Here is a 12,148-nt window from a genome sequence, read left to right as displayed (position 1 = left end):
CCAGTCTCGCCCGCCCGCCTGTCCGCCGCCGGAATTTTCACTCCCCCGAAACGGAGCGCAGCTAGCCGAGCGAGCGACATTCCCATCAAACGAGCAGCCTCTCCCTCTCTCTCTTGCCACACTTCCTTATCCAGCACCATTATTCAAATGAGCCCAATAAAACACCATAACAGCACGGGCGGCAATAATTATTATTATTTACCCTGCGCTGTGCCGTTTTTTATCATATTTAATTATAGAGGAATGGAGAGGAGGAAAGCGGTAAATGCATATTATCAGTGGCATTTAAATGATGATAATTTATTTTTTGGGGAGGTGGGGGCGTTGGGGATGGAGGGTAGACGGTGGTACTGATGTGATTGAGCTGGGCAGAAGGCTGAAGCATCTGACGTTTCATTCCTTTTTTCTAGCCCCCCCCCCCCCCCTCCATTTTTTAACATCGTCAGCAGAGTCCTGAGCAAATCTGCCTGTACCTGCCGTAGAGAGGCCTGCATGGTGGCAAATTAAAAACCTATCAGCAGCAGCCAGAGGTCTGGGCTGAGCAGGGCTTACTTTAAGAGACTCGACAACGAGGCGTGTGTGTGTCTGTGTGTGTGTGTGTGTGTGTGTGTGTGTGTGTGTGTGTGTGTGTGTGTGTGGAGGTGGGGGGTCAGAGTATGAGGAATGAAGATGATGAGGAAGTGGGTAGTATTCACAAATATGTGTGTGTGTGTGTGTGTGTGTGTAGGTTAGGTATAATGCAGTTTTGTGTGTGTGTTCTCTAATCGCCTGGGCAGAGGCACTAACCATTAATATATTTTTACTCTGAAAAATGCTAAACAATTTAACAGTGACTTTCCAAGCAGCTCATCAGTGACAGATTCACTGTTGGTTTATTTAGGTATTCCACATTTCATCAGAAGTGCTTTTCGTGAAATGAGTTTAAAAGTGTGCTGTTGATGTGTTTTAGCATTAAACGATTATTTGGGCTGTTTGGGGGGCATGTAATGGCTTCTGACAGAGCGCGTGGTTTCTATTCAGAAAGACACAAAGGCCAGCAGCAGAGCCTGAAGCTTTTATCTGCCTCCGACTAAAACACACACACACACACACACACACACACACACACACACACGCACACACACACGCACACACACGAGTGGTGCGAACTCAAGTGTCACTCAGTCTAATTTTACTACCCTTTGTTTCCTGTGCAATGAAATAGCTTCAGATCACTTTACGGGGTGGATAATGCGTATAATTACATGTCAATACATTTCCACATCGCTAAAAGTCAGACCTTTAACGTTGGGGCGGCAAGAGCAGCATGTAGATTTGCTTTCAAATATTATGATATTGCATTTTTGTGTCAGGCATGATTTTTTTTTTTTAAATTTGACTCTACTAATATGCCCCTGAAAATCCATGTGTGCGCATGTTAGTGTGTGTATACGTCCCATTTCCAAGCCAATACAGCACAACTCCCTTATTCTGACCATATTTTTGGTGCTGAAACAGATTCGCTATTTTTCACCTTTAAATGCCCTTATTGACGCAGCGTAGACTGGATTTGGACTTGATTGTTTTCTAGTGCGTCACAAAGGGTGCTGTAGGGCTATTGGTTTGTCTTGCCAGTTTGAAGGTCAGTTTAACACTTTGTGCATACTGATCATTGCAAAGTATTTAGAAGAAATCATTGTGGTATATATTATATAGTAGATGCACACTGCTTTCTCTTAAAACTGTTTCAGCAGGCAACTGTCATTAGAACACCCAGCACTCACTTTAACCCTCTTCAAGTTATGTGAGTCATCTTAAAATTGTCACCAAACAGTCATGCAAATGGTCTTGACAACTTATTTGACAATCTGAGTCAGTTTGAGATGTTTGAGATTTCGCGATCAGAGAATCTGTTTAGGGCATTGGGGCATTTTTAAAAATAATAATCTTTCTGAAAAATGTTATATGTTAAAATACTTCTCCTAGGGCACTTTCAGAAGAACATGTGAACAACTGAGCATTCTACAAATATACATAAAAATACAGGAAAAACATGCTGAACTTGTACATTTACTATAAAACAAAACAGCATAAACATGTACAGTAACTGTAATATTGATCAATCACATTTTTAACCTAAGCAAATAATTATCTGAATGGATTTTTAAATTTGGACGTGCGTGCGTGTGTCCGTCCGTGCGTGCGTGCGTGCGTGCGTGTGTGCGTGCGTGCGTGAGTGCATCTGTGTGTGCGCGCGTGCGTGCGTGCGTGCGTGCTTGCGTGCGTGCGTGCATGCATAAGTGTGTGTGTGCTGACAGGGCATATCCTCTGCAGAAATGTGAAAGAGTAAAACACATAACATATCTTTTCAGTTTCAGCTACATTTATCTTCCACAGTTTTCCCTTTTAGTTTTCCTCTGTCCTTAATCTCTTCAAGATTTCCTTCTGCCCGCTCCTTGGCAGTACACATGACAATGTGTGTGTGTGTGTGTGTGTGTGTGTGTGTGTGTGTGTGTGTGAGGGAGAGAGACGGAGAGTGTTTATCAGGGGGGAGGCAGAGAGCTTTGTCACATGACAGTTGTTCTTTACCTCAAACAGACATCTCTAGAGGTCACGGGGTTACAGGGGGGGCACCTACACCCCCACACAGGTCAAACAGGGAATTCTTCTTCTTCTTCTTCATCTTCATCTTCATCTTCATCTTCTTCTTCTTCTTCTTCTTCTTCGCTTATTGTCTCCTAAAAAGTCTGTAAATGTGCTGATTGTTGTCAGTTACGGCTGTTATGTAGTCTGTAGATGTTTTTTATCCTCTCATTCTCTCCACCTCTTTATAAGTGTGTGTGTGTGTGTGCATGCACAGAGTCATAGACGGAGCTGAAGTCTGAGGTCACACACCTGTTACCTCTGAGCTTATGCAACATGCTTTGCAGTGGTGTGTGTGTGTGCGTGTGTGTGTGTGTGTGTGTGTGTTTGCGGTGAGGAGCAAACTGAAATGATTCTACTAGAGAGTTGCAGTAGAAAACCACTGTAATTTGTCATTTTAATTTTCTCATATATTCAATACTGTACACTTGTGTTGTGTGTGCACTAGACTGCTGTTCTTTTAGTGTCCTACTCTCCAAAGTGAAGTTGTTCGTCCCCCTACACCCCCCCTCGTTTTCCGTCCTCTTCCTCTCTCTCTGTCACCCCTCTTCCTGCACCGATGATTGATAGGCACTGTGTGCGTGTGTGTGTGTGTGTGTGTGTGTGTTGTATGTAATCTAAAGGAACATTTCTCACCGCTATCCCCCCTGCTATCGTCCTGACTTCTCCCCATCTCCGATGTGTGAGTGGCTGCTGCCGCAGCGCTGGTGCCGATTACCGCCCTATCAGATGCCTGCGTTCCTCTGCAGCTCTGGAGCCGCTTCCTGTGCCCTCCCCACATACCCCCCCCCCCCCCTCAACCCCCCCGCTCGCTCACTGACTGCCCATGTGTCAACTCTCTCTCTTTCTCTTTGTGTCTCTCCATCCATCTCTCCGTCTCTCTGTCCCCCTGTCCCCCTGTCCTCTATCTCCCTCTGGCCAGCCTGTAGTCAGCTTCCCCCCGTCCTAAACCACACACTACTGAGAGACTCTCTCGCTCTCTTGACATGCAGGAGAGTAGTGGAGCAGGAGGAGCAATGGACAGCATGGGACCTGGCAGCTCCAAAGGCCCAGTCACACTGCTAACAGTAACCAGAACGATAACTGTACAAACTACTATTTTAAATATCGCTCTAGCTAAAGAATGACAACATCCACATCCATATTGCACACTAACATGACAATGACATGAAGAATGATAATGGGATCACTTCCAGAGCGATTTTGTGAATGACGTAAATACTTATAGCCAACCAGAATCCAGTTGTTTTCAGGCATCATATAAATGATGAACATTAACATATAAATGAACATGGAGAATCTTCTTGAGAGTCTGTGTGTGGATGCTCTGTACAGTTGTCTTTATAGTTATCGTTAGCCGTGTGGATAGGCCCTGTTATAGTTAGCGTTAGCCGTGTCGATAGGCCCTGTTATAGTTAGCGTTAGCCATGTGGATAGGCCCAGTTATAGTTAGCGTTAGCCATGTGGATAGGTAAGCTTAGTAATTTGGGGGGTGCTGGAGCAGCTGTACCGTCACCATCTGAGAAACAGTTGCCCGTGCTTGAATCTGAACCCCATTGTGAGTCCCTGTCACTTATAAGTGTGGATAAAAGTGTCTTTTTTCCCCACTTGCTAAAAGTGGTGGTGGAGCCTCTTCAAGGACCGATCATGATTGCATAAAGCACATAGAGTAAATAGTATTTAACAACATTAAATGATATATTTTTAATGACAAGGGTGTTAGATTCCCCTTACAAAATTGTGAAATATATATGTTGGTTCCACTCTTTTTTTTCTTTTTCTTTTTCTTTTCCTTTTCTCACTCTCTTTCTCTTTTTGTTTCTCCATATCCATCGCTCTCCCCCCTTCCATGGCATAGATGCACAGCAGGCAGCCTTCACATGCAAATGGAGCCCATCACATTTTTATCACGTTTGCTCATTTCTGTATTTCTTAAACTTTTAAATCTACATTCACCAAAGCCATTATTCAAATGCCCTTTACAAAAGCCAGAAGGAGTTGCTAAAGTAGACATGAAATAATTATTGAATTAATTATCGAAGTCACATACCGTACAATTAATTTTGTGGCTTTGCCCGAGTCTTTTTTGCTGGCTCCGTCTTCCCCTCCACCCCCCCCCCCCCCCTACTTCCACCCGCCATCTATGCAGGGAGAATGTCAAGAAACATTTTCTAATTAATTTATGTGTGATTATCTGGGAGACTTTCTGGAAGGTCCCCACTTTCAATTTATGAAAGGCTAGCAGTGAAGCTAGGGGAGACCAGGAGAGATGGCTGTGGTGGTACTGACAACACAGACACACACACATACACGCAACTACACACACACACACACGCACACACACATGTACAGACACACACAAACATGTTCTCTATAACACAGGCACTTTTTCACACTGACAGAGAGTGACTAACACACATAGTCTGAGTAATATTTCTCTCTTGCACTAATGTCTCTTAGATCACTAATATATTTTAGTGAAAACATATTGTCCAGTCCCACTCTGCTTACTCTCTGTGAGGCCAGCCTTCTCTCTCTCAGCTCACCATGTTCATCAGGAGATGGCTATTCAGATACTGGCAAGGGATCAGGCACACAACTTCAATGAAGCTTAGTCTGCAGTGTGTTAAAAACATATTTCTGTAATGTAGGAGAAGAAAAAATAGCAGAAATAACCACTACAATCATCAATCAGTGAACCAGGGGTCTTATTTAAATATAACTAGCTGGTTATTTGATTGAGGATTTATTAAAAAAAAAAGAAGAAAAGCTCTAAAGAAAGCTCTTTATTCACAAACTGACCACAGAACAGGTCTTATATAGGTCATGCCTGTACTTTGCCACCTACCCACTGACCCCTGGCTCCCCCTGTTGGTGTGGAAGGGAGGACATGGAACAGGAGTGGAGTGGCCAAGCAAGGACCCCACATCCCCCGAGGAGAGGTCATTGCGAGAAGTGGCTGAGTGTGCGTCCGAGTGAGGTGTGTTGGTGTTGCCTGAGTATTCCTCTCGGCCCTCGCTTTCTGCTCCTGGTGTTTGTGTTCTTGCACAAAACCGTTTGTCTGGCAGGCTGGCGAAAAACAAATGATTATACCTCATCAAATGTCACACTTGAGTCTGTTTCTCACCGCTGGATGTTTTTTCTGCGTTTTGTTACCACGTTTCCTTGTCATTTCTGGAGCTTCTGTAAAAACAGCATTTTATCATCGCCTCCTCCTCCTCAGGCTCTTTTATTTACTGTTTATTTGCTTATTTGTTTATTTGCGGTTTTACATATATCTACTTTTTATCTCCGACGGCTGTGTTTGGTGCTGACGCTTGTTGCTCTGCCGCTGTCCCAACTGCTCTTGTCCATCAGTCCAGCCGGCGCAGCACCACGGCCAGATAAAAGGTGTTCAGGTGTTCAGTTAAGAGAAAGCCCGAGTGGCGCAAACGGCATTAAATGTCAGCGCTGAAGTTCTGTCGAAGCTCATCAAGATGAAGCCGTCCTGGCAGCCGAACTGGCTTATCTCCACACCGCAACAGAGGCGTAAAAGGGGGAAAAAAATGGAAATGACTGGTGGCAACGAGCTGTCGTGCATTCCAGAGAAATGTCTGTATCTTAACCGTGGTGAGGTAACCGTGGTGAGGCTTTGACCTCTGGAATATGCATGGCCAGTGGGCATATTAAAAATGCATTTTGGCTGCTTCTGCTTTTCATGGAAGACCATGGTGTAGCTGTTCAACTGTTGTAATTCAGTGGTTAACGCTAGTGTGTGTGTGTGTGTGTGTATGTGTGGGTGGGTAGTTGTGTTTGCATGTCCATATCTGTGGGTGTGTGTTGTTTGTGTTAATGTGTTGGAATGCAGAATATCGTTCCCTGTGTCAAAACGGTACACCTGTGCCAGTTTTTTTCTGTTTTTCTTGGCAAGCTGAGGACTAGCTATTTATCACTAATTGACACAGCTGATTGTTGGCATCCGTGACTTGCAGTTGCAACATTTGCATCTTAACTGTAATTTGTTTAACTACTGAAAAACTAAACCACAGAAATATTGCGTGTGCATCTATTTGAATCTTCAAACTCACGCACATCCATTTAGTTACAATCAGAACAGCTCCAGAATCGGAGAAATATTCCAAATAATCAAAAGCAATTGAAGTGAATTTGCCATTATTAATTTCACATTCCATTTAGAGCCCTGTGTCACAGTCTGGTGTATATAGAAACATCTGCCTGTGCATGTTGAAGTGTACACATGTCTTCATAAGTTTACCTCACCCATGAAGTCTCACACACACACACAAACACACTCCCCACACACCTCTTTTCTGCTCTCTACCTGCGGTAACTGCGGAAACGGGAGCGGGCGCCAGGATTTGTCATTCAGCAGAGGTTAAACCCCTCCCATTAGTGTGGGTCGGGGTGCTGGGCCTGATAAAGACTTCCTGTTGTACCGTGTCAAAAAATCAATGGCTCTGCCGTGATCGGCTCATTTGATATCAACAATAGTCTTTTGAAAGATCAATTAGCTCCGATAGAGAGTGCGGCACACAGAGGGAGGAGGAAGAGGGAAGATGGGGGATACTTGGGCGACTTTCTTGCCCCCCCCCCCCCCCCTTTTTCCTATCTCTCATGCGATTTGGTGAAGCGGGATCATGAAATCACATCCACTAGAGACCTGAAGGGGATGGCCTGGGGTGACAATGTGCTAAAATGCTTGAAGCATTTTTTTTGGCCTGCAGTGGAGACTGGCCTCACATTATGTGAGCAGTATTGTACTGTATATTGCTCTGTACTGATTTATGTTGCTGAAATTGTCTGTACTGTACATGTGCATATTTTGTGCGTGTGTGTGTGTGCGTGTGTGTGAGAGAGAGCGAGAGAGAGAGGGGGTGGGTGCATGCTTGCTCGTGTGTGAGGTGTGTGAGAGAAAGAGAGTGAGAGAGAGAGAGCGTCTGTGTCTGTGTTTTTTGGGCAGGTGTCCGCCTTGTTAGTGCATCAGGTAGGTATTTTTGTGCTGTGCGGTTGTGGTTACACAACATAGTATTCCTTTTTCCTCCTTTTTCTCAGCAATTTGTATGTGTGTGTGTGTGTTTGTGTCTTTGTGTATGTGTGTGTCCCCCTATATGTATGTGTGTGTGTGTAAGTAATTGTGCAATTGTGTGTGTATGTGTGTGCGTGCACTCAACCACTTTGGCATGTTCCCAAACGCTTTAGAAGCCACAAACATTGGATAATTAATAGCTTTCATTCTCCTGCACACATGTCTGCTCTGCACCGCTGCCGATAGCAGCTCCTAACGGCACCACCAGAAAGAGCTGTCACACAATCTCAGCGAGCATGTGAAATGAAACACTGTTTGTGTGTGTATGTGCGTGTGCATGCGTGTGCGCGTGCGTGTGCGCGTGTATGTGAGTGCCTGTACATTGACATTATGTCAGCCGGCCAACCTGAGGATAAAGTTTGTTTGTCTCCTTAATATTCTGATGCCATATGAACTGAAAGATTGCCTGTGTAGAAAGTCCACATGAGATTGCTTTAAATAATGTAGCATTGCTACACTCACTGCAAGCAAACACACACACACACACACACACACACACACACACCTTCATGCGGTTTATGCCCATGGTGCGGCACTGTGCTGCTGCTCTGGAAGCTAAGTAGGAAAATCCAAATTTGAAATGAGAGCGGAGTAAAGGGCAGGGAGTGCGGGTGGTTTTCAGAGCATGGCTGAAATATTTGTGTGTGTGTGTGTGTGTGTGTGTGTGTGTGTGTGTGTATTTGTATGTGTTGGGGGGGGGGGGGGGGTCTGTATGCGATGCAAGCGTGAGTGTGATATGTTTATCAGTTCTCCCGCAGCTCCATGGTGATTAGGAGTAGACGAGGTGAGCATAGTTGTGTTTCTCACGTCTTCTCTCTCTCTATCTATCTCACTCTCTCTCTCTCTCTACCCTCTCTCTCTCTCTCCTCACTCCAATCCACCAACGCACACACACTACATTAGTGACAGATAGGTGTTCACAGGAAGGTATCTATCTCTTCCCACTTTCTCCCTACAGCCATGATATAATATCCCCATTTCTGATGGACACATTTTATTTTATTTTTTTAGTCACTCATTCATCCATGCACTCACTCACTCATTTTTTAATACACTAATTCATGCTCTCATTCATCCATTCATCAGTTATCTCATTCATTCAATCATTTATTCACTCACAAATTTAAATATTCACCCATATTCTCTCACTCACTCACTCACTCATCCACTCACTCACTCCCTCTCTCTCTCTCCCTCTCTCTTACACACTCGCTCACTCACTCACTCCCTCTCTCTCCCTCTCTCCTTCTCTCTTACACACTTGCTCACTCATATCCTTCTCCTTTTCTTGGTATTTCTTCTCCCACATCTCTCTTTCTTCCTCTCTCCACCTCTCCTATCTCTTTCTCTTTGTCTCTCTCTCTCTCTCTCTATCCTCCCCCCTCTCTTATTCTTCCCTTCTCTCTTTCTCACCCCTCCTGCCCACCTCCAGCGGTTAATTGCATTAGTCATTTCATTAACGAAGGCGTGATTGTTTTATTGTGCGTGCCTGTCAAATGGAGTGACCAGCCTCGGCGAGAGGAGAGGCGGTGCCAGTGATAAGCGGCCTTTGTGTGGACACGGCTAGTGTGCAGCGCCATTGATAAGACCAATGTGGACTCATCACTATCGATAAGGCCCCGCAAGGCCGTCCCATTGGCCGGACGGTCATCCAGCAGAGCGGACGTTGGGGTTAAAGCGACAGGGTTGGCATGGCAACCACGTGAGCGTGTGTGTGTTTTGAGAGGGGACGCCGTCAGTGATTGAGGACGTTAGAAGGAGAGGACTGACTAACTTCAGAGGTAAGGGGTGGACGCAGATAGACAGGATTAGGGTATGGCCTTTAAATGGACCACTACAGCCACCATAGTCTTTCCCACTTTACATGTTTACTATACTGTATCAGTGTGCACCAGTGTTGTCATGAGGATTCTGTGGCATGGCTGGCCTGTGTGTGCCTGTGCGGAAATCAGGGATGAAAACCAGTGTGGATAATTCTTATCCTCCTGACCAGGCAGAATGTCTTGGGCTTAAGAGCTTGTGGAGGCTCTATCAGCTCAATGATTTTGCACTGTAGTCTCGTTATTAAGTCACACTTACAGTCTGCCACATTAGCTTGCTAAGGAAAGCATTTCCCCCATCAAGAATAAAATGATTGATCTCTTATCCAGTCTATTTATTTCATTATTTAATCAGTAACTTAATGGGTGATGAAATGATCAGATAGTTCCACATTCTGACGTGACCACCATTGTTGCATAAGTTGAGTGAGGGACCAGGTCCGCAATCATGGCGGAGGGGGTCAGGGGTGACCGGTTCAAAGGTAGGGCCCACTGAGGAGGCGACAGGGGTCACGTGGCCGGGTCACTCCGGAGCTCTGATGCTGAGGTCAGAGGTCACTGAGAAGGTCACATGCTTTTGATGCAGGGTTGAGATTAGGACACCGATTCTCTCGCTCGCTCACTTGGCCACGCTGGACACTGGACTTCAGCCCTCCCTGATAGCAGAGGTAGTCTGGCGTCTGTGAGCAAACAAAGCAGCTCTCTCTGCCTTCACATCACCTCACCTCACGATCACGCTCACAATCAATCTCTTGTGTGTATGGCTAGTACTTTCAAACGTATTTTAATGTATGTGTCTATGCTGTGTGTATGTGTCTATGCTGTGTGTATGTGTTTATGTTTGTGTGTGTGTGTGCGTGTGTGTGTGTGTGTGTGTGTGTGTGTGTGTGTGTGTGTGTGTGTGTGTGATTCTCCTCTTGCCTGTGAAATATCATGTCACCCCCCCCCCCCCCCCCTTCATCTCTCATTTCTCTCTCTAGATCTCCCTTTGTCTTCCCTTCTCAGCGCCAAGCTCTCCCACGTGTGCTCGTATGTGCTTTTCTCAGAAACGTGTGGCAGTTCCTGGTCACTCCGTCTGCTCTCTCACTCTTTCTTTCTCTTTCTCTCTTGCCCACTCTGCCTCTCTCTCTCCCACTATATCTCTCTCTCTTTCTCTCTCTCCCTGTCTCTCTCTCTCTCTCGCGTTCTCTCACTGTTGGCTGTGGGAAAAGCCATTTTATCAGCGTCTGTCTGTTGTTCTCTGGTGGGGATAGATACAGAGAAGATAGATGAGTGTTTTGACATGGAGAGTGTTAGACAGTGTTAGACAAACACTCTTATCGGCCCGCCACTTTAGCCCGACCCCCAGAAAGAGAAGCTTAACCACAGAGGGGCATGGAGGGGGGCGTGCGGGGTGTAAGGGGGGAATGGGGGAGGGTTGGGGGCTGGAATGGCTCATCGGCAGGGGCAGAGAGAGAGAGAGAGAGAGGGAGGAGAGAGGAGAGACGAGAGAGAGAGAGAGAGAGAGAGAGAGGAGAGAGAGAGAGAGAGAGAGAGAGAGGGGGGGGGGGGTGACTTCAGATGAGTACAGCCATGATGGAGGACCAGCTGTAGGGCCAACACACACTCACACACACACACATTCACACACACACTCACACACTAAAACACCTGGTAAGCTTTTTCAGAGGAAAAGTGCTATCAAAACCATACAGTGGTCCTTGGTCAGAAGTACACATTGAAGGTCCATAGGGTTCTATATAACATTGCCTTATGTTCTAATTAGAACCATATTGCAAACCTCATGGGTAAGAGTCCCAACCATATGTGTTGAATAATGTAGGCACCTTTCATATGAAGAAATATTCTATGTCATACTAAACTGTGAGTCACAGGTATGCCCAACTCACAGTGGTACCAAATCTTATAAGAGTCATTACAGCAGAGACTGTGTGTGTGTGTGTGTGTGTGTGTGTGTGTGTGTGTGTGTGTGTGTGTGTGTGTGTGTGTGTGTGTGTGTGTGTGTGTGTGTTCCTCCTGTCTGTTGTCCCTGAAGACTGACAATGTGAGCTGATGATGTGCTATGTTGTCTTGGAAAGGACTTCATACAAAGTGTGTTGTTGAGTGAGGTGTGTGTGTGTGTGTGTGTGTGTGTGTGTAAGATGTGTACTGTGATACTATGATGGGTTTTCTTTTTTCATCATACAGTGAGTATCACACATATTGTTGGACATCAGAGTCATTACGCCCATTACACCAGCTTTCCAGTAAACATACACGTAAATATATTGGCACACACACACACACACACACACACACACACTAGAGCCTTGACTCTCATCCCTGTCCCATGCTTATCTGAGTGAGGAAGCGCATAAGTTCCCTCCGTTTTGGCCCACTCTCCTCACGTCCACTTCCAGCTCCATCTGAGCACACCACACCCCATCTAGTGGTGGACACATGCTCTGGCCTCTGTGCTCACAGAGAGCTACACTTTTTATGCCCAATGATCCAGTCTGTCCTGTGTTAGGGTCAGTGCCACCCACAGGGTAGTTAATGGGGTTAAATACAATGTCAATGTATTGAGTGCCACTCTATGTTTGGTTGACGTTGAAATGGTCTAGAAACAGAGTTTTGTTTT

At 45.5% G+C, this 12,148-nt stretch overlaps 1 protein-coding gene across 2 annotated transcripts in view; it reads left to right on the top strand.

The window, feature by feature from the left end:
- The window catches only part of zfpm1 (zinc finger protein, FOG family member 1), a 90,754-nt gene that overhangs the window by 51,546 nt on the left and 27,060 nt on the right, over positions 1-12,148 (top strand). The gene's annotated exons all lie outside the window — the stretch shown is intronic.

Source organism: Alosa sapidissima, chromosome 11, assembly GCF_018492685.1.
Source record: "Alosa sapidissima isolate fAloSap1 chromosome 11, fAloSap1.pri, whole genome shotgun sequence".
Classification (NCBI taxonomy): Eukaryota; Metazoa; Chordata; class Actinopteri; order Clupeiformes; family Clupeidae; genus Alosa; species Alosa sapidissima.
The sequence above is the reverse complement of the archived record's forward strand: the minus strand, read 5'-3'. Positions and strand labels throughout refer to the sequence as shown.